A 21,678-nucleotide genomic window follows, 5' to 3' on the forward strand; every position below is an offset into this window, starting at 1 on the left:
CTGTTCCCTTGTTCAGGTTTACTCATTCTCTGGCAACAAATGACCTTGAAAGATCTTGCTGTGGCCAGTTGTGAACTCTCCCTCCTTGACTATGGAAAGCCCTGAGACCAAGCGGCTGTTAGGAATGTCCCTGCTGGGAGGCCCAGAGAGGCCATTGTATGAAGCTGTGATGGTGAAGTCTGGATTGCCTTGGAGACCCCAAGATGTTTGAGATGCCAGAGTCATGGGATACCTGCCTAGAAAAGCTGCTAACAGGGACTGGAACCAGCCCAAGAGAAAGAAGGGTATTGCTGTCAATCGAGATGAAAGGAGTTGGAGATCTAAAGAGTGTTTTGACATCAGACATGGAGGTGCTGGGTTTGGAGTTTGCCCATCTGGTTTTGGTCCAGTATTTCTTCACTATCCTCCCTTTTGGAAAGGTAATGTATATTAATTGGTATTCTATGTTGGAAGTATGTGATCTGCTTTTTGATTTTACAGGGGATTGCAGTTAAAAGAGTGCTATAAGTCTCCCAAAAGACTTTGAACTTTTAAAGATTGTTGAGCCTGTGGTAGCCTATGGGGACTTTTGAAGTTGAATGAAATGCATTTGGAATTATGAAATGCTACAAGCCTATGGGGGCTTGGAAGTACAATATGGTGGTGTGAATAAGAAAGGGCCCCATAAGCTCGTATATATGAATGCTTGGTCTTTAGCGAATGGTGCTACTTGACAGAGATTAGGAGGTGTGGCTTTGCTGGAATAGGTGAGGCTTTGTGGGAGGAAATGTGTCATTGGAGTGGGGCTTTGGGGTTTCAAATGCTCAAGCCAGGCCCAGTGTTTGTCTTTTCTTCCTTTGGATCCAGAAGCATAACTCTCAGTTACCATGTTTGCCTACATGCTACCATGCGTCCCCCCATGCTAATAATGAGCTAAACCTCTAGAACTCTAAGCAAGCCCCAATTAAATGCTTGCGGTTATAAGAATTTCCATGGTTCTCCTCTTCACAGCAGGAGAACAGTAGCTATGTAGCAGGACTGTCTTTAAGTTTCAATAGTCACATGCCATGCTGGTTGTACCTCTGTTTCTGGCTTGTTGTCTCTGATGTGAACTCTCTGTTGTTACAGTACCATGCCTTCCTCTCTGCTGCCACAGTCCCCTCCATGATGGACTATTGTCCCTCTGGAGCCACAATCCCCTCCATGATGGACTATTGTCCCTCTGGAGCCACAATCCCCTCCATGATGGACTATTGTCCCTCTGCTACCACAGTTCCCTCCATGATGGACTACTGTCCTTCTGGAGCCATAAGCCCCTAAATAAACACTTTCTTCTATGAGTTGCCTTGGTCATGGCATTTTATTGCAGGAATAAGAAAGTGCCTAAAACTCTCACCCACAGGCTGCCTATTTTTGGTGGAATTTCCAAATGTTCAAATTAATGTTCAAATATATGTTTGTGATGGTATGAATCTGAATGTCCTCACAAGCTCATATTTTGAACACTTGCTCTAAATCTAGCAGAGCTATTTTGGAAAGCAGTGGAAACTTTAGAAGATGGGGCCAAGCTCAGAGACACAGGTCATTCATTATAGGTGGGCCTTTCATGGCTATGCCTGGCATTGATTCCTCTTCTGTTCTCTGCTTCTTGGCCCACTGTGATACAAACAGCCTCCAACACATACTCCTCCTGCCATGAATTGAGCTGCTCCACACTGCCCTCCCCACCATAGAGGACTGAAACTCTGAAACCATGAGCCTAAATAAATCTTTCATCCACTAAATTGGTCCTCATCAGGTATTGTGCTCTTGGCTGATGTGAAAGTGACTAATACACTGTTATATTATATAAAAGTCAGTCACACATTGGTGTAGGAGGTCCTTCTGTTTATGTGTTGCTTTCATTGGTTGAATAAAGAAACTGCCTTGGCCTTTTAATAGGGCAGAGCTTAGGTAGGTGGGGTAGACAGAACTGAATGCTGGGAAAAAGGGCAGAGTGGCAGATACCATGGATCTCCTGCCTGAGACGGATGCTGGTCAGAATCTTGCCAGTAAGCCACAGTAACATGGTGATACACAGATTACTAGAAATGGGTTAAATTAAGATCTAAGAATTTGCCAATAAAAAGTTAGAGCTAAATGGGCCAGGCAGTTTTTAAATGAATACAGTTTCTGTGTGATTATTTCGGGTGTAAGCTAGCCAGGCCACCGGGAGGGAACAAAGGGCCACCCTCCTTGTGCAACAGTTTGGCGCCCAACGGGACGACAAGCAGCCTGCTCTTCCTATTACAACATATGTGTGTATTCTTTAATGTATACTCACTTATATTAGATAAAAGCTACATCTATTGAAAGTGTGCTCAAATTTTGGGTTAATGAAAATACAACCCAAACTATTGGTCTGGGCAGTGCACCAGAAAGAAATACTCCTCGCAAATCATGCAACATTCTGTTTTCACAATCCTGCAAAGATACCACCTAAAATATTACACCTTGCATGAAGCTTTTCCTGATATTTTAGAAGATATGGTGAGACATCTCCAAATTTGAGAGCATTAATATTTATCTTTAGATTCAACACTATTTGTAGTTTTTGAACTGAGAACATGGATTGTAGAACCAGGCACCTTGAGTTTGATCTTTGTTTCTTAACAAGAACTTGAGATTCACTTGGGATCATCTGAGCCTGTTTCCACATCAAGTAACTGAGCTCTTCACTTATGCAGTAGATCACAGGTAGTAGGCACACAGCAAATGTGCCTGTGTATTGTTGTGACCCCCCATAATTGAAGAAACAAAATTCTCATTGTGAAAATGGAAGCTTTCTGTGGTTTTGTAGCTCATGATATAATGAAACCATCCATTTGAATGAATACTGCCTACCACATCCTTAGGTTTTCAATAAATGTCTGCTATCATTAACCATCTCTCTGGCCCCTTTAAATTATACCTGGCTGTGTGGTGAAGTGTCTATTTTACCTGAAAGTCTCAGGCTTTCAGCTGCATTAGGGACAGATGTAATCTCATCTATTCTGCCAAATACCAATGACTGTTGTCCTCTTCCTGATCGTTTTAGAAATACAGAAGGTAAGTCCCAGTCCCTTCTCAATTAAACACAAGATTGTTTTCATAATAAAGTCCTGATTAAAACTCATGCTCTCAGTCAGCCTGATCCCCGACAGTTTCTCAGTGGTGCTGCTTAGCATTGGAACTCCATCCTCATCAATATCTCTGCCATCACCAGGAACCAGACAGAATTGGAAAACAGCTATACCCCATATGATGGAGTGGGAGTGACTCAGCCACAGAAAACCCTGGTGAAGTCAAACTGATAATGTGCCCTTTTGTGGGAGACCCTCCATGATGTTGCTTGCATACCCAAGTTCATCTGGAGTTAGAGATAGAGCCACAGTCCCCTCTACGCACAAAACTGGACCATGTGAGCTGTTTCTCCACTACATGGCCACCAGCACTGCAGTTGTCTTCTTTCTGTTTTTATTTTTTTGATTATGTTCATGTTAATGTTTGTGTGCGCATATGTGTGCTTATGCTGAGTGTACACATGTGGGGATCAAGGACAATGATGAGTCTCTTCCTCTTTTGCTCTCCACCATACTTACAGAGATAATGTCTCTCACTTCAATTGAAGCGCACAAATTTGGCTAGACTGACTGGCCAGCAAACCTTAGGGAATGTCCTGTCTTTGCTTCCTCGATGCTAGGATTATAGGTGCCTACTACAGTGCCTAGATTTTAGTGTGGGTGCTAATGATTGCATTTAGGTCCTCTGCTTACATGGCAAGCCCTTTGCCTGCCTAGCTGTTGAAATAAGGAGCGGCGGGGTTGCATCCCCAACACCCCGGCCGCTTGGCTAGCTTATGCCCGAAATAACAACACACAAACTGTATTCATTTAAAGGCTGCTTGGCCCATTTCTATCTAGCCTCTTCTAGGCTAATTCTCACATATTAATTTAGCCCATTTCTAATAATGTATGTAAGCACCCCAAGGTGCGCTTACCAGGAAGATTCTAGCCTACGTCCATCCTGGGTCAGAGGAGCTTCATTGCGTGCATCTGCCTGGGAGAGCGGAGCATGCCTCTCTGTCTGAGGCGTCTGGCTCTGAGAGGAGCTGCATTACTTCTGACCTCACTTCCTCTTCCTCCCAGTATTCTCTTCCGTTTACTCCACCCACCTATGTTCTAACCAATAAAATGGGCCAAGCCAGTTTCTTTATTAGCCAATGACCTTCCTCTATCACCTAGCCATCTTAGCCCTGCCATTTGCTATTGATTCTGTTGCCTAAGTATGCTCTGGAGGCAGATTCCCTTTGCCTTCCAGGCAAACCTTTTCCAGTGGTCTGTTTTATGTCTCAGCAAAGAGGGTCAGACACGTATCTCTGAATACAAATGGTAGATAAGAACAAGGTTGGTTTTTTGTTTGTTTGTTTGTTTCCCAAAAAGGCTGCCAACTTTTCTGTAGATCAGTGGGCATGAGTGGATACATGTAGACATTTTCAGACCTGCTGGAATGGAGAAGGCCAACCACACCAAGTGCAGGAAAGACAGAGAATAGCACATGGTCTCACACAGTGCTGGGAGAACACACAGTATCTCAAACAGTTTCTAAAATACTTGGCAACTCGTAAAAACTTAACCATAACATGCAGCACACTGCCCAGCCATCCCAGTCTGTAATATCTATGCAAGGGAGAGGAAAGCATAGGTAAAATGACACACCAGTGTTCATAACTTTCTGTAGTATAGCAAAACTAGAAATGACAATATTTCCCAGAAAAGATGAATCGAAAAGTAAATTGTAATAGATACCAATTCAGTGGAATGTCATTTAGCAAATATACATGCATGTATATGTATATATTATATAAACATAAATACACACATTCATATATAAGGTGAAAACTGTTTATACACAAAGCAATGTTAATTAGCCACAAAGTGATTGTGTTAAGTGCAAAAAGCTGACTAAAACTGTATATAGAGTATAACTCATTTGCGTAGTATATCGACTGTAGCCTAATCTATGACAGGGTGAAGGGCAGAATTTTCTTGGACTCTGCAGAGTGGGGTGACACAGAAAGATTATTAAAAGCATAGGCCAATTTTGTAGGTTGGTGTACACATTCATCATCTGCATGATTGTGGTGGTTTCATGGGTGTTTATAGATGTCAAAATGTATCACACCGGTCCCTTTAAAGTCTGAGGTTTATAGTATGTCAGTCAAACCACACCACAGCTGCTTTATAAAACAGACACTGCAAGGAATATGCCACCTAAGCCTTTTCTTCAAAATCATCTGTGTGACTCCCCTTCCTATTGAACCAAACGCCCTCTTCGCTGTCCAGGATTTAGTACTTAGACAAGTGGAAGCTAGTTCTTTGAGGTCAAACACACCCTTCTGGAGCTCTGGTCTCTATAAACTGTAGCATAATATTGTGCAATCATCAGCTCATATGGCATGAGTGGAAATTTAACTAACTGAACAGTGATCCATTGTAATAGCACAGAGTTTCTATGCGAAGCTCTGCAGTTGCTGACTTCTTGCTGGGAGGAAACGCTCCTCTTGATACACTGGCATAATTCAGGACAGATTATCAAGCAAGAAACCTCTGTGAGGAAGATCAGTGAGTAGGAGGGATTCGGTTCCTAACTAGGGAGGGGGTGTTTCTTCTCCAGACAGAGCAATGAGGCAGCCTCTTCACCTTTCTTCAGCAGAACGACAACTTGGACCTGTAGCTTACTACTAAAATTCAGTTCAGAGACTACCTGCCAATACTCAGAAATCTCAGAGGAAATGGGAAAAGATCTGTAAATAAGGCCTAGGCCAGGAAATGGGAGCTGGTGTTTAAATCCAGAATCTGAGGCTTCTCAACTGAGCCTGGAAAAAAAAATATAAAATAAAATAACAAACAAACAAACAAATGAAACTGCTCCATTGTTCTTGGACTTCTTTATCAGCCTTGAAAATAAAGGATCAGGGCGAAGTGCTTTGGGGACATTCTCATGCCAACATCCTTGTGACTTTGTGATTCCAAGACGGATCTAGTTAAAATGGATCAAGGATTTCAGAGCACTCTAGGGGAGGAGACAAATGAGGTGGCAGTTGTGGGTTTAAGTGGAAGCAGAAGAGGTTTAATTTGCAGAGTGCTCCTACTGTCCTAAAACTGCAATAAACAGGGAGGGTTATCGGGGACCATCTCTTTACCTTCAGCTGTGTGCTTAGGGTCACACCTCGCCCAAATGTGCTCTTATTTTGAATGGAGCATGAGCCACCGGCTCTGTAACTTCTCTGTGCGTGTGCTTCTTATCCAGGGACGCCAGGCAAAGATTTGGCATAATCTCTATTCAATCACTCTCAGAGACTGGAACTGCATTCTGTGCCTCTATTTCTGGCTGTCAAGGGGCCTCCTCATGCGGCTGCCCAATGTGGTACCGTCTCCAGAAGAGTGATTGATTGCCAGGTGCAGGCGTGAAGAAGCCGGTGCAACTGGGGGCCACCCCAGCCCCAGAACGTACGAAGCAAAGCACGCTTTCTCTGTGGGGACACAGCAGCTTTCTTTGCCCTCCCAGCTCATGGCAGAAACACCCCGGAGTTAAAAATAAATAATCAGAACCTATTTGTGCATTGAGGAGACTAGAATCCTTCATGGAAGCAGAAGGGAAAAATACATTACTGTCAGGACTCAGGGCCAAAAACTTAATTATAAGGACTGAAAGCAGAATGGACATTTAAAAGACTGTGTTATTAATGCTCTCCTTCCCAGGCTGTGCTTCTGTAGCCAAAGAAATGTAGTATGTGGGGCGCCCCTGTGAGAGCTCCGCATTCTGTTCCTGCTTTGGAAATCCACGTCGATGGGAAAGAAGAAAAAGCCTATTTCTGAAATTCACAAAAAAATACCCTGAATGTTTTCTGAAGACTCAAAGAGGAGACAAAGAAGACTGAATAGAGATTAGTATGATATGGAACAGATTATAAATTCCTTCTAAACACCACTTTACCCACAAAGCTCCACCTACTCGCCTTCCCAAAGGAGACTACTTAAACCCTCATTTAGTTTCTCGGCCAGCATCCCAAGCCCACAATCCGTTGGCAATCTGGTCCTTTCTGTTACCCTGGATATGGCAACTTATTCTTTAGGCGTGCACTCACCCTTAAGTACCCATGGGGGAGTTGGTTCCAGCATCCCTCTTCTACCTGGGTAGTCCAAAATCCCTCGCGATTGAGCTCCATACATTAAATGGCATAGTGTTTGCATCTGACCTATGCCCAGCTTCTGATACACCTCAGTCTCTTACGACCTGGTGAAGACGAGAAAAAGATCTGTCAATAGCGGCGAATGCTGTGCTGTTTGGGGAGCAGTAAACAGAAAACAAAAGAAAATGTTAGGTGAAATTTTTGAAAAAAAGGAATCCACTGTTTTTGAATCTGCAGTGTACAATGTCTTCGTTAGGGTTTCTATTGCTGTGAAGAGATACCATGATGATTGCACCTCTTAAAAAGGAAAACATTTAGCTAGGGCTAGCTTACAGTCCAGTGGTTTAGTCCATGGCAGCATGCAGGCTGACATGGTGCTGGAGAAGGAGCTGACAGTTCTACATCTCCATCCTCAGGCAGCAGTGAACTGTTCCACTGGGCGTGGCTTGAGCATGTATGAGACCTCAAAACCCGCCCCACAGAGGCACAATTCCTCCAACAAGTTCACACTTTTTAGTAGTGCTACTCCTTTTGGGCCAAGCATTCAAACACGAGTCTCTGGGGGCCGTTCCTGTTCAAACCACCACACACAACATGATTATGAAAGGCTGCCCATACAAAGGCAACAACTTTGGTCCACCATGGCCTCCACCCCACTATATAGATGGATCAAGCAGATTAGCCAATAAAAATCCTTTTCGGGAAGCATGAGAACCTCAAGCATCATGGGACTCTGACAGGAACAGAACACCATTGGGTCTGCGGAAGAGTCACAGTTCTACAACAGGAGAAAATCTGAAGAGATCCTGGATTGTGTCCTGGAAGGCTGGAGGCTCAAAGGTTTCCAGGGTCAGGACTGTTAAAAGTTAAACTTGCAGTTTCTCCAACAGCACATTTCTATTCAAAGGAGAGTGACTTCTGGTGGGATTGCTACCATTAAAGACACGTGATGTTAGTTTGTTCCCAGACACAGTGTTCAGGGCTCTCAGCTAAGCATTCTGAAGTATGCCTAAGACAATGGGCACAGACAGGCTGGCAAGATCTCACTTGCTCTGTGCAGAAGGACTGGGTTTCTTCACCCAGGGAAGTCCCTGAGTAACTTTTGTTTGGATTTGGCTTGGGTTTTGTGTTGCTTTTCTTTGGTTTGTGTTGTTTGTCTTTGTTTCAGTGGGGCTTGGGTTTTCATTGTGTTTGTTTCTTATAGCCTCCATATATTTCTTGCTCTTTGGAGTCCTGATGCTTTGGATTTTCAGATCCTGTTCCGACTAGCTACCCGCTTTCAGAAGTCATCCACCCCTTGCAGACTCTTGTTCCTTTATTATAAAATATTGCTAAATGTACCAGCATGTGCTATGTACCTGCATACACTGTCCACCTGCATGTGCTGTGCACCTGCACACACTGTCCACCTGCGTGTGCTGTGCACCTGCATACACTGTCCACCTGCATGTGCTGTGCACCTGCATACACTGTCCACCTGCGTGTGCTATGCACCTGCATACACTGGCAACCTGCATGTGCTGTGCACCTGCATACACTGCCCCCCTTGTATGCGCTGTGCACACAGAGAGTGTTTGTTTCTTCCCATTTTGCATGTTTTTCTATTTTCTAGAGAAACAGAACCAGTAGATGAATCTATGAAATGAACTTAACTTTGGTTAAAATAGCAACAACAGAATGGCACCTGAGAGACTGAAATTCTGTCCTTGAGGTTTGGGTGCCTCTGCACCCAGAGTAATCCCAGAGAAGCTGTCTGCTACTGGGGAAGCCTAGGACCCAGTAGTGGTTTGGTCTACGAGGCTGGATGCCTGAGCAGTCCCAATTTGGCACTGAAAACCGGGAAAATTCCTCGAGAGCTGTTGGTCCTTAGTCAATGAAGAAAGCCTGGAAATTACAGTTCAGATGTTAGTTAAGGAATCTGTGGTTGCCGGCAATGGGCAACTCAGCAGCAAGAGGGAACATCAAGCAAGCAAACGCTGAGTAATCTCCCTTCTGCAACACCCCCTTTTTCTGCATGGCTCCCAGAAGGTGCCTCCCACAGCAGGGTTAGGACTTTCTGTCTCAATGAAGCCAATCAGGACAGTTCTTTGGTTGCTCTAGTTACCCAGGTGATTCTAAGTTGTGGCATGTTTACATTAAAACCAACTGTAATAAGCTGTGACTCAAAAACAAGATACATTTTCTACCCTCCAACTTACAGATGATGACATTGCCAAGTGTTTCCCCTCCATGTAACACGTGCTGTTTTGTTCCCAGCCTCTGCGTTCCTTCCCCAGCAGCTGCTTGACCACTAAGCCAAATCCGCAACTTCCAAGCGTGTGTTAAACAGCAAACACTTCATTTGATGTCTGGTTAATTGAGGAAATAAAATAGTTGATGCCAACAAGGAGAACTCTTCTTACCAATACACATATAAACACATACACATGAATGCACACATATACACAGACAGATAAAACTTATATGGAGTAATCATTAAAAATGTATGTGCGTGTAAGATAGTATGAACAGAATCTCAAAAAAAATCCTTTATATTATAACAAGCTACAAAGAACAAGTAAAACTTTCCTTATCTCCACAACAAACTGATGGCCTGAAGCTTGGGACCCGCTCCATTCCCCTCCTAAGAGATTTCTGAGTTAATTTCAGGCATACCACTTTTACATAGGGGAGGTGATTTAGCTCATCGTCTTGGAGATAACTCTATATTGTAAAAGCCAGAGACTCGGCTTACTCTGCAGAGAGATTCTTCTGCATTCTAAAACTTAGATACCAACTCAAATTTACCATGACTTTAAGAAACACTTTCGAAAAAAAAAAAAAGTGAAGATGACCCCTTTGTCTCTTAATCATTGAGAAAAAAAAATTTAATTTAGCCTTGCATTAGTTAGAATCACAAAAACCAAAAGGCATTTTATAAAGGAAGCAACATGAAAAGTTTGTTTCTTGTTCATATCATAGTCCAAAGTTGGTGCTCCTGGTCTGTGGGCCCTCTTTCTGCCAAGCCATCCACGCATCCATGTTTAGCATCTGCCATCTTCACTAACATTTTCAGGATCATGTGTGTATGTGGGGTGGGGTATGAAGACAAACCAGTTAGTCACAAAGGAGAGTGTAGTGGAGGGGCTTCTCTGTCTCCAGAACCTTCGTTGGCAGCAGCACCCGTCTTGCTGCCACACTCATAGCTGATATTTACTGCCAAAAGAGTCTGGAGAAGACATCCTAACTTCCCGCCAAAGGAAATCAATTGTCAGATAAAATTAATTTGGTAAACAGCCATATTGACCATAAACAATATAGACAGTGATTGAAAGCTGGGTCAGAGGACCTGTAGATGAGTTCATTTAAAGGCATTACTTTAAAAACACGTAATATTTTTATGAATTTTTTAAGAATTTCATACAATATATTTTGATCATATCTGCCTTACAGGCTTCCCCTAACTCCTCCCTGGTCCTTCTTTCCTAAACCTTCTCCATTTAGTTCTTGCCTTCTCCCTCCTTCCTCTTCCCTCCACCCTCCCTTTTAGGGGAATGGCTGACCAACAACTCAAAAGGTGGGTTTTCCATGTCTGACACTGTTTTCTTGTTTGATAGTCTGGAATTTGGGGTCTAGAAACATTGCCACCCCAAGTGGAGTAATGTCAATAAATATATTATAACTAATGTATATGTATTATATATAATTAATATAGACATATATACATGCACATACACTTATACATATTATATGCAGTTTTAAGTGAACACATAATATAATTCCCTATGGCTTTTAAAAATCTCTTTAATGTTATTTATCTTCTTTCCTTCCCATTTCTTTGGTACTGTCCCTCTCCATTTTTCTCCTTTTCCTTCGTAGTGACTGTGTTCTGTTGTCCCTCTCTCTAAGAACTCCTGTGCTCCCCGACACCCCTCCTCACCCCTGCTACCACAGGGTTACTTTTTATTTTCTTGGTCTTTGTGGTCACCCCAAGTTATATGTTCACATCTACAGATCTGGTGCTAGGAACCACAAAAGGAGAGGGCATGCAGGGTTTGGCTTTCTGGGCCTGAGTATTTGCTGAAGCAGCCTGCCGATCTCTTCATTACCTCCTTGCCTTGTAACAACCTGGAAACGCGTCCAGTCCCTTTGCACTGTTACCTTGCTCATTCAGAAGTCAGCTTCAGCCTAGACAACTTGATGCTACACAATCGCGCACTACTACTCTTGGTTCCTTCTGCTCAGCATTGGACTGTTTTGGTCACCAGCCTCTGTGCAGGGTCACACATGCAATTCTTTTCTATTTTTCCAAACTTCTTAGATTTAAAAAATCTTTAGGCATTCATTTATTTCTAATGGAAAAGCATTAGGAACAGGAACAATGTTTGTCTTGGCCATCATAGACACTGCTCAGTTACAGCTGCTGAAGCATTTTTGTTTAGAGGCTTGAATGGTTGCTATTAGTTTCTATAGCTTCTCCATTTACAACGTATTAACCCTAGCTCTCTAATTTCTGTATTCATATGCTTTGGCATCACTAGAGAGACTATAGCTCTTGGAACTCAGACAATTCCTAGAGGTTGTATCTTACCCAGAGACATGGTTTCCCAAGGCCAATCCAGAGCCCACACTCCCAAACACCTATGAAATATCATGGGCTATCCACCTGCCTCATTTATGCCAGGGACTTCTGGAAGCAGAGCTACCAAGATGAGTGCATGTAAAGAGATAATTCACTTTCCTCCCTCCAACCTCTGACTCCCAGAGGAGGAAATACTTGGGCTTTTGTGTCTGTCGTGCCGAACCCAGACTTCTGATGGACTGCTCTGCCTACCCTGGCCTTTTCTTCTCAGAGTCAGGCTTCCTCAACACAAAGACCCTGGCAGGCTGTACCTGGGCTTGGCCCTGGGAGGAGCTGGAGGTTAGATCCTTTGCTAGCTCTTGTTTAAAGACTGGAGATTTCCTGCTTGGGTTCTGATCATCCACACATCCATCCAATTCCTCATGCAAAACTGTAAAGATTTACTATGTGTCAAAGGCCATGTTAGACTCCAGGAATAAAGCAGGGCCTTAGAGTCACTAAGCATACAACAAAGATAGTAGCAACTTTTGAATAAAATAAGATTTCACAGAAGATGGTACAGACTAATAAGCAAACAGCACACTGTGTTAGTGTGACGGGGCCTCCCTCCCTTTCTCCATCTGTCACCTGTGACTCCTCTTGTCCCTCGACTGTGTCACTTACACTCTTCCACCACTGCTTGCACCACCATCAAAGTGTCTCCCCCTGGATTCCTAGTGTTTTCCTTTCCTGTGAAATGAAGTCCCTGAGGATGTGTTGGGGATTCAATGAAAGAGATTTAAGCAGGGTTTGGAGCAGCTGAACTGAGTGCGTAAAATCTGTGTTGGGATAATGAGCTATCTGTGCACATATACACTCTATTATAGAAGGGGAGAGAAATGCCTGCTGTAGCTGCTCTCTTTGGGAATAACATGGGAGCTAGGACAAAGTAATATTACTCTACTATTGGCCCAGCACCATGAATTTAAAAACGTTTGTGTGGAAATACTAACAAGGGACACATGTTACACTCCCACACACGTATAAAAGAGATGTGATCCAAAAATGCTAGACATAGCAATGAAAAGCAAACACTTTTGCTTGAATAACCAGAGCCATGTAAAATGGGGGTGTGTGCCAGAGTCCACAGGCAAACCAGACAGGGTCAGAAACCTCTTTCTTTAATCTGCTTCCTGCTTTGGTAGCTGTGCAAAACTCTTTCACAGGAACCCAGGGAAGCCATCCTGGTGTGCTGGTCAGTCTCTTTCTCTTGTTTCTGCAACAGATGTTTATGAAGGGCCTACATATGCCAGACCCTATTAGGGCAAGAGATGTCTGTTGAATCTGAAGGACACGATCTTTGTCTCCATAGAGTTTATAGGCCAGCAGCTACTAAGACAGGAGCTAGAAGTAGGTAAAGGGAGTCATTGAATGGTCATGATACTTCTAGCCCTGACATGTAGGTACAAGGGACAGCGTCTATTTTATCTTTTTTAAACGTGTGTGTATGTAGTGTGTATGTATATGTATGTAGTCACATGGGTGTGGGCATAGATGTAAGAGGATATGCATGTGTGTGTGTGCACATGTGTATGTTAGCCAGAGGTTGGCATAGGTTTTCCCCTATCACTTTTTAGTTTCTTTACTGAGGCAGAATTTCCCACTAGACTCAGAGCTTGCTGGCTTGAATAGTCTAGCTTGCCTACTTATTCTGATGACAGGTTGGTTGTCTCTCTGCCTAGTCTTTAATATGGGGCTGAGAAGCTGAACACACCCCATGTTCGTATGGCCAGTATGTCATCCAGTGAGTCGTCTCCACAGCCTTACCTGTTTTATTTTTATCAAATCAGTTTTCTCCATTTTACAGAAAAAAGCTGAAGTTTACAGGAGTAAACTTCTTGTATGCCGTCTCTTTCCCCAGGAAGTGTAAACAATGTGTCGGTAGGCACAACCACAATGCTTTTAAAACTTCTGAAAAGAGAAAGCAGAAGCCAATTGGCTTGCAAGGGCAAAATGCAACGATCTCTACTTCTAAAGCTGAACTTGAAGTGGCTGTAAACTGGAGGGAGTAGTGGATGGGCCCTACATAAGTTCCACAACTAGGGAGCCAGGGCAACATTAAAAGAAAGGAAAGACTTAAAAACAGGTGCATATCTCTATCTCTTGCTCCACTGTTTCCCTTATGGTTTCCTTTGCCCATCCCCTGACCTACTCTTGGCCCAATCTCTTCTTCGTCTTTCTTTCGTTAGACCTCACATCTCCTTCCCCGAATCCCTGTCTAGGCCAGCGTCTGGTCTGGATCTCCATCTGCTATTGTACTGCATTGCTCTAGGCCAATGTGTTCTCTACAACTGCACAGCCCCGGGAGCGACAATGCCTTACAACAGTCCAGGTTCACCAGCCCCGGGACAAGGCATGAAGACACAGCATCCCTGAGGGTGTTCATGTAAGATAGATACAATAGGGGCACATTTCAGGTTCTTGAGAATGCAATAACTTGAATCTTGGGTCCTCCGCCTCTGTCATAATCCAAATCAATAATACAGCCAAAGATAATGGGAAGCTGCATCAGGAAATCCATTCTTACTTGGTGCTGAGTTTGCTTGTGGACAAGTAACATAGCAACTGGATTTTCTTTCTCTGCCTTGGTTAGCAACTGAAATTGGGAAGATTTATTTTTTTCCTCCTGGTTACATCTAGAGATCCAGAAACCTTTTGTCCTGGTTCTCAGCAAATTCCCACTGTACACTTGGGGAAAAATTCTCCCCCTTGCCTTATAGCCGTCTGCTATAATCAGGAAGCTAAGTCAAAATGAAGTTGCAGGGCAAAGGCCATCGCCTTTGTCACATTGTAAGAACTGAGTGGTCAGGTTTTCTGAGTGGTCAGGTTTTGACAGAGGACAAATTGGTTGTGATTAGGGGAATAATTTAAGTCTCGAAGGTCCCGATCAACAAAGCCAGGCTTTTCTGTTTACAGGCAGAAAGCTAAAAACAAAACTATCAGTTGCTAAAGTCATGTATTCCCCTGCGCTTTAGATCATTTGTCTCCTGCTTCCAGCCAGGGAGGCAATGCTTCACAGAAATGGCCTTGCTGCCACTTCTTCATCAGGGGGTGTTATTCTCTAAGACTTGTGCAACACAGGAGCTGGAAGGAAACCCTGAAACCATCCAGACAAATGAACTCATTTTCCTGTTTGAGAAACAGGGGTCCAGAGAGAGCAACCGCTTGGCAGAGGTTAATGGAAGAGTCAAATCGTGCCGAGGCCTTGAATTTCAGTCAAGTGTCTTGTCTGTTACATTTCAGCTGTTTCTAGAGAATTCTCAGGCATTTGACTGTGAGGAGATGCTCCTCCATCAGTTGTACTTGGAGGAGCAGCACTACCCTGTAGGAAACAATTGTTGATGGTAAAGAAGAGATTCAACTGCTGCTGCGGATGGTGATGATGATGATGATGGTGATGGTGTTGGTGATGATGATGGTGATGGTGTTGGTGATGATGATGATTATGATGATGATGATGGTGATGGTGATGATGGTGATGATGATAGTGATGATGGTGATGGTAATGATGATGGTGGTGATGTGATGATGATGATGGTGATGGTGATGATGATGGTGATGATGGTGATGTGATGATGGTGATGGTGATGGTGATGATGGTGATGATGATGATAGTGATAATGGTGATGATGGTGATGATGGTGATGGTGATGATGATGATGATGGTGATGGTGGTGATGATGGGGATGGTGACGATGGTGATGATGATGATGGTGATGATGGGGATGCTGCTGCTGCTGATGGTGTGGGTGATGATGATGGTGGTGGTGGTGACACTGCTGCTGGAGGCTCTTCATTCTCACATCTTATTGATACCTCTTTCATCAAACAGTGTGTTACAATAATAGCTGCCCAGAAGAGAAAATGCTGACTTTATTTGTGTGTGTGTCTAAAACTACCCTTTTCTCTTGGAAAACAATGTCAGAATGAAATAATTGTGTTCATAATGTACTGTCCTTCTTCTTTTTATAAAAACTATTTCCCCCCAATGTATAAAATGTATAATGCGCACAATAGAAAACTTCTCCCTTGAAGTAGAGAAGCATTAGAAAGATGAAGGAGAAGCTAGGATTACTTTCCATCTGAAAATTAATTTAAAAGATAGTTGTAGCCATGATTGCTTTTTAATTAGGCACATAAAATTTTAATACAATTAATATATAGCAATCACCGAACACCACTTTCCAGAGTTCTCAACAACTCCTCCCACAAGACTAGCTGCTAAATGTGGATTTTGTGGTCAAATGAATTTGAAAAATGCATCTAATGCAGACTCTCAAAAGTATGAAATCCATATTTCACAGGCTTTGTCCAACTCCTTTGAGATGTTTCACTGTCAATAAAAATGCATTTCCAGGGTATTTTATCACAGAACTGCTTTATATTCTTCAAAATTATGTGTGTGGATACATTTTTAAAAGATCAATATGTATTTTAAAATTGTTAATAAACTGGGGGCTGGGGAAATGGCTCAGTCAGGTAAGTGCTTGCCGCACAAGCATGAAGGCCTGAGTTCAGATCCCCCAGCTCCCATGTAAAAACCAGGCATAACAGTGGCAGGTATATCTCTGGGGCTTCCTGGCCAGATGGCCCAGACAAATCCATAATCTCAGACACAGAGAGAGACCCTGTCTCAAAAAATAAGGTAAAGAATGACTGAGAAAAAAATGTCTAGTATCAATCCCCGACCTCCATAAATATGGACACACATGCACAATCCCTGGTACACGCACACAGCCACACAAACACGTGCATTCCATGTACACAATATCAATAAGTGAAGAACAATAGAGCTCAAAACAAGGAAATGAATCTTTAGAACCTAGTATAGAAATATGACTAATAACACATGCAAATAAAAACATGATCATAAAAAATGAAGGAACTGTTGTCCAACTTTGAGACTGTCAGAGAACCAAAATGCATTCAGGGAGGTCCAGGATAAACGGCCTTTAGCATGAGTTCCTGTCTAAGAAGGTTCAGGAAGAACAGATGACGCCAAGGAACAGAAATCTCCAGTGTTCATGCAGCCTGAACTCGGGGGCCAGAGGCCCAATAAAGTGATACTGCACAGAGAAAGAGTGCCAGAAGCCTTGGTGTCAGCCAAAGTGAGGGTTAATTCCACACAGGGAAAACTCGGTGAGACCTGGTAGAGAAGCACTGTGTCTGACTATCTGACTATCCATGGGGAGAAGACCTTCCTGAGCATGGAAGACACCGTCTCTGGACCAGAGGCCTTGTCTGCCCCTGCCTGACTAAGTTGAAAATCAATCCCCCAAAGGGACCCAGTAGGAAATTACCATGGCAATTCAACATGCCCTCAAACATGGAGATGAGTGAATTCTAAGATATGATTTTTTAAATTATATGATATTTAAATATGAGATCACAATAGAAGGCAGTAGTTAAAGGTGGGAGTCGATAGACATAGATCCTGAGATCACCAAGATGCAGGAATCGGCAAACGGGAGCTTCAAACATTTGTTACTCATATGTTTTTAAAGTGAAATGTGGACACAATGAGACAGGTTTCCAAACTGGAAAATAGCATTCCTGAGGGGTGGGAGTGGGACAAGAGTACCAATAAACTGACAAATACATGTTTTTTTTTTCTTTCAGCAAAATACCTTCAAGACATCTAGCAATTAATTCCTTTCCATGATAAAGTTTCAAGTTTCATATTTAGATTCTGTACTTGGACTTTTCAGGTAGAAAGGGTTTAAAGGAAATTCTAGAACAGTAAAGATTCTTATACACAGAGACAGAAAAGACACACGGATTATATCTAGGTACAAACATTAAAATCTAGCTGCTGTTGGCAAGTCACAAAGGAGCCATTTACCAGCTTAAAGGTGGGGAGTCAGATGTCAGAAGCAGTGAAAGACAATGTTTCAAAACCAAACTGTGAGGCCCAAGCAAGCCCTTGATATGGAGGGCCACCCTCAGACAAGGAGCTTCGGGATTTGATGCTCGCTTGATGCTTGCCCAAAGCCGATTTTCCCATTTGCGGGAGTCATTTTTTATCACCTGATGCTATCTTTCCACACTGCGCTGCAAGTCAGCCAAGAGGAACTCAGACTTCTGTACGATCTCTCCTGTTGGAAATCTTGCGGGAATCTCTGGATGCTGGGTCAGGAGAGGCGGACTGGGCATTGCTTAAGTGGGTGTGTGGTGTAAAGGGGATTTAGATCTGATAGCCTGTGACCAGCCTTGCAGAAATGTCGGATCTCTGTTCTAAGACCCTGAGGTGGGGGCGGGTGTAGAGGGGAACTGGACTAAGGCTCCTCCTAAGGGAGGCCTCTTATCACTGACAAGTCTAAAATTACTGAGCATGTACAAAGTTAGGGTAGCTTCTGGCTGGTTTCAGTCTTTTTCTTTTTCTTCCCTTGTTGGGGTTTGTTTGGTTTTGTTTGAAGCAGGGTCTCAGGTATCCCGGACTGGTCTTGAACTTGTGTCAGTAAAGATGACCTTGAACTACTGGTGGTTCTGCTACTACCTCCAAAATACGGGGATCACAGGCTTGTGCCCGGACAGAGACTTTCAATGTTGTTTTTACCATCCTTACATTATCAACTGTTAAGAGTGTTTGCTGTTCCTCTAGAGAACCTGAGTTCAGTTCCTGGCACCTAAGTTTTGGGGCTCACAACTACCTGTAACTCCAGCTCCAGGGAATTCTGGCCTTTGCAGGCACACACACACACACACACACACACACACAGAGAGAGAGAGAGAGAGAGAGAGAGAGAGAGAGAGAGAGAGAGAGAGAGAGAGAGAGAGCTAAATGGTTTTTAATGGAGTTTTACACCATTGTCCTCTGGTCTTACAACTACCCGGACATTTGTGTTACCTTCTAGGCCATCCTTTTCTTGTTACTCAGATAGTAAATCGTCATTTGAGAAACTTTCTTATACTCTGCGGTACAGCAGATTCCATGAGGGGACTGTGCTATCCCGGGGGTTTAGTCGTTACTATGAATCTATTTTTGATTTTGTTATTATTTGTGTGTGTGAGCATTCATGGATGCACTGGTGTGGATGCCAGAGGGCAACTTTTGGAGTCAGTTCCTCCTTACATTCAGGTTACCAGGGTTGCATGGAAAGCGTTTTTACCCATGGGGCGTCTCCCCAGCCCCAGTGCATCTACTTTTAATTGTCATCAACAGATGAAAGAATCCCATGCATAAACTGTACGGTTGATTTTAGAGAAAAATCTGATAAATCTACTAAAATTAAATTTATACGGTTACTAAATATTTTTTTTAAATATAAGCTTCATCTAAACTTGGTAGTACTTTACTCTTGACATGTGGTATAGCTCAGGCTCAGAAAGAGGACTAGCTATAATCACAATGTTCTTTAGAGAAAATGAGTAGATTACACTCTTCTCTTACATTGCCCCATTTTGTTTCTCCTGTGTGTGTGTGTGTGTGTGTGATGCATGACTATGTATGTACACATTTCTGCATGTGAGTATATGTGTCTATGAGCTTTAGTGTACATGCAGGTCAGAGAATGACCTCAAGTGTGGGCCCTCACTTAACCTCATCTGAGACAGAGTCTCATTCATTCACTACTGTGAACACCAGCACAGCTGGCCCATGCCCTTCCAGGAGTCTCATTTAAGGCAGGGTCTCTGCTATTTGCTACTTTGAACATCAACACAGCTGGCCTATGGCCTTCCAGGAGTCTCGTTTGAGGCAGGGTCTCTGCCATTCACTACTGTGAACATCAACTCAGCTGGCCTATGGCCTTCTGGGATTCTCCTTTCTCTGACTTTGATTTTTTCACAGCAGCACTGGGATAGCAGATGCTTGCAAACACACCCAATTGATTCTTCACATGGGTTCTGGAGTTTCGAACTGTGGTCCTCACGGATGTGTGGTAGACCCTTTACTCAGTGAGCCATTTCCTCAGGCTCCTTTTTCTCTTTTCTAAATTAAGTCACGACACTTATAAGTCTATTCAAGTTAGAAGTTTTAATCAAAGATTATCAAGAAAACTATTTTGTATATTTTTGCTTTTTATCATTATAGATAGTGAGAAATCCAAACCTCGGCAGCCTTCACTTGCTTGCAGAATGAGATGGTGCAGTGACCATGGAGAACACAACGCAGGTCCTTACTCCAGCTCGGGGCAGCCTAGGCTCTGTCCTTCAAATGGATGACTGCTTTCTCTAAGTCTGACTGATAAACAACTTTATATCCAGGAACAAGAAAGTCATATGATGGCCATGATAGAAGGTAATTATTAGGTCCTTGCAGTCTTCAACCTTTGAGACAGCTCTCATGCATCGCCATAAGACAGGATGTTGAGTCCTCTGTCAAAGACTTGGCAACCAAGCCTGAGAGTCCTTGTGGCAGCAGTGGGAAGGTGGAGGATGTGACCTGGGGGTGACGTAACCAACCAGAATTTTATTCATTTTCTATCAGTTCTAAGTTGATAACACCTCAGATGAGGAGGCTGTCAACAGTGATAGGTTACTTCCTGGGGCCTTGAAGGGCGCTTTCTGTTGATTCTTGCCCTGGGCCTATGCAACTACTTGATAGTTAATTTTTAACATCCAAGGCTCCAAACACTACCCTCCAGGGGCGAACTTTTCTGTCCTGCTTGTTACTCCTCAAATAACCACACAGAGACTTACTATTAATCATAAATGCTTGGCCTATAGCTTAGGCTTTTTTTTTTTTTTTTTTTTTTTTGGCTAGCTCTAGTAAGTTAAATTAACCCATATCTATTTTGGCAAGGCTGTTTCATCTTGCTTCCTTTGAGGCTAGGTCATAACTTCCTTCTTTACAGAATTCTCATTGTCCTGCCTCTACTTCCTGCCTGGTTGCACTACCTATACTTCCTGCCTGGCTACTGGCCAATCAGTTTATAATTAATGTAACCTCTATGTGTTTCTTTGGTATTGAACAGCTGATAGCTGTGGAACTGGGTGGAAGAGAAACCCCAGTCAACAGTAAACCTTGTTCCTGTGTGTGGTGGACTGTGCACTAGACAAAGCCGGCCTCTGTTCCACAGTGCTGAGGCAGACAGTGCTGGGAGACAAACAGATCTGATGATCTCCCTCCTTCAGAGGCCTATGTTACATAATCTGCTTCCCTTCCACAGTCACAAGCACTCAGTCCCTCAAACAATCTTTGGAAGAGGAGCATAAGGGAGGGAGAGTTAAGTAGAGCACTTTGTGCCTTAAAGTAGAACATTATCTGGAGGACTATTTAAATCGCTGCCTGAGAATAGGGTTTTGAAACTTGGAAATTATCTCAAATGCACAGAAGTACTGTGTGTGCAGAATAAACCCATGTGCATTCAGGATGGCTGAGAATCTCTTACTGAAATGATACCTTCTAACCAAGCAAATAATTCAGGGTGTCAAGTTAAAAAAAAAAGGAAAAGAAAATTAAGTTTGCCTCTATGACTACAATATAACTATTAAAATGGAGAGACTTCACATTCACCGTTTGCCAGTATTTCCTTCTTGCAATCCACTGAGACTTCACTGGTTGTCTCACACATAGTACATAGTTCAGAATCACACAATGTGCGTCGATTTAATTATTTCATTTGGAATGTTCATGGCCTTAATTCTTTAAAGATTCCAGGGTAGTCATTTTATAGACGGCGCCTCTGTTTCGATTCCCAGGTGCTTCCTCCCCATCAGACCTGCGCTATTCACCGCTGGCAGGAACACTGCAGAGCTCTGCTCCCAGCTTCTCATCCTCATCTGAGCCAGTGCTGCACCATCGTCATTTTGGTGCCTTACTTTTAGTGCCCACATTTACTGATTGGTTAAAATCTATCCTTCGTAGAGTTTCACTTTTTCTTTAGGAGTCCTTTCGTTATTTTATGTGTGTATCGTACATGTGTTTCATCTGCATGCTTGTCTG

The sequence above is a fragment of the Alexandromys fortis genome, unplaced genomic scaffold (genome assembly GCF_014885135.2).
Source record: "Alexandromys fortis isolate MF-2015 unplaced genomic scaffold, M_Fortis_MF-2015_v1.1 scaffold_100_1_3062724, whole genome shotgun sequence".
Taxonomy (NCBI): Eukaryota; Metazoa; Chordata; class Mammalia; order Rodentia; family Cricetidae; genus Alexandromys; species Alexandromys fortis.